The sequence below is a fragment of the Octopus bimaculoides genome, chromosome 5, assembly GCF_001194135.2.
Source record: "Octopus bimaculoides isolate UCB-OBI-ISO-001 chromosome 5, ASM119413v2, whole genome shotgun sequence".
Taxonomy (NCBI): Eukaryota; Metazoa; Mollusca; class Cephalopoda; order Octopoda; family Octopodidae; genus Octopus; species Octopus bimaculoides.
In genome coordinates this window covers 61,579,254-61,580,532 of record NC_068985.1, presented here as the reverse complement: position 1 = coordinate 61,580,532, position 1,279 = coordinate 61,579,254, and positions in this window count along the sequence as shown.

The window sequence follows — 1,279 nt, the reverse complement described above, 5'->3', positions numbered from 1 at the left end:
TCTGGGCAGGTAAAGACGATCCACGTCTGCCTTTGGATGGTGCATCTTATTAAAAGTGAGTAGCTTGCGGATTTTTCTATCAATTTTCATTATTTCACTGGAATTCCAGTTAAGACCATTGAAGCTATAAAGAACAACTGGGACTGCTAAGGAATTTATGGCTAACACCTTATTATATGCATTTAGCTCAGACTTCAGTACTGCTCGAACTCTTCTATAACATTCCTTCCTAACCTTCTCTTTCATGCTTACATGCTGGATACCAGAGCCTTCATTTATTCCTAGGTATTTATAGGTTTGTTCCTTTATTACTGTTTCAACATCTAATTCTATTGAACTTGACTTTACAAGTTTCCCTTTCATAAAAGTAGCTTTGGCACTCTTTTCAAGGCCAAACTCGATATCATCACTGAATCCTTTCACAGTATGTAGTAGTCCTTCAAGCTCTTCATCATCTTTGCTATATAGTTTTAAATCATCCATATAAAATAGATGGCTTATTTTCCTGTTGTCAATTTTGTAGCCATACCCTGTTCTATTCAGTTCACTTGAGAATGGTATTAGTACTGAGCAGAAAATTAGTGGTGAAAGTGAGTCACCTTGGAAAATGCCACAGTTTATGCTAATATTGTTTGAGCGCAATACTCCATTAGAATGATATAATTGCAGCTTCGTGTTCCATAGTGACATATTATACTTTAAAAAAATCTGAAATCACAGCGATTTCAGAATCCACGAATGTGGTATGCTGTCAAAGGCTTTTTTATAATCAGTCCATGAAGAGCTGAGATTTCTGCGCTTGTTTTAGCAGTTCTCAAGGATCATGCGATTAATTAGGAGCTGATCTTTGCATCCGTATGAGCCTCTTCTCCACTAGAATAGACGTCAAAATCTTATAGGTAGTAGACAAACATGTTATAGGCCGGTAGTTTTTTGGGTCTTTGGTTTCGTTATTTTGGGGGAGGAAGTAAGTAATACCATTTGCCATCCAATGGGGAGTTTTTTCCGGGTCTTTCACAATAGTATTAAATAGTATCACTAATATTTTGTGTGCAGACGAGAGTGATGAGAGCCACAAATTTGGTACTCTATCAATACCAGGGGATTTCCACTTATGAGCCTTCGTTAATGCCCTCTTTAGGTCGGCGATTGAGATGTCTTCCCATACCTGTCCTTGTAGATTTTTGTAGGCATCTTGGGTGCGTTTGATCCAGTCTGCATTTTCATTGTATGGTTTCTCATCACTCCAGATCCCTTTCCAAAAGTTTTCAACTTCTTC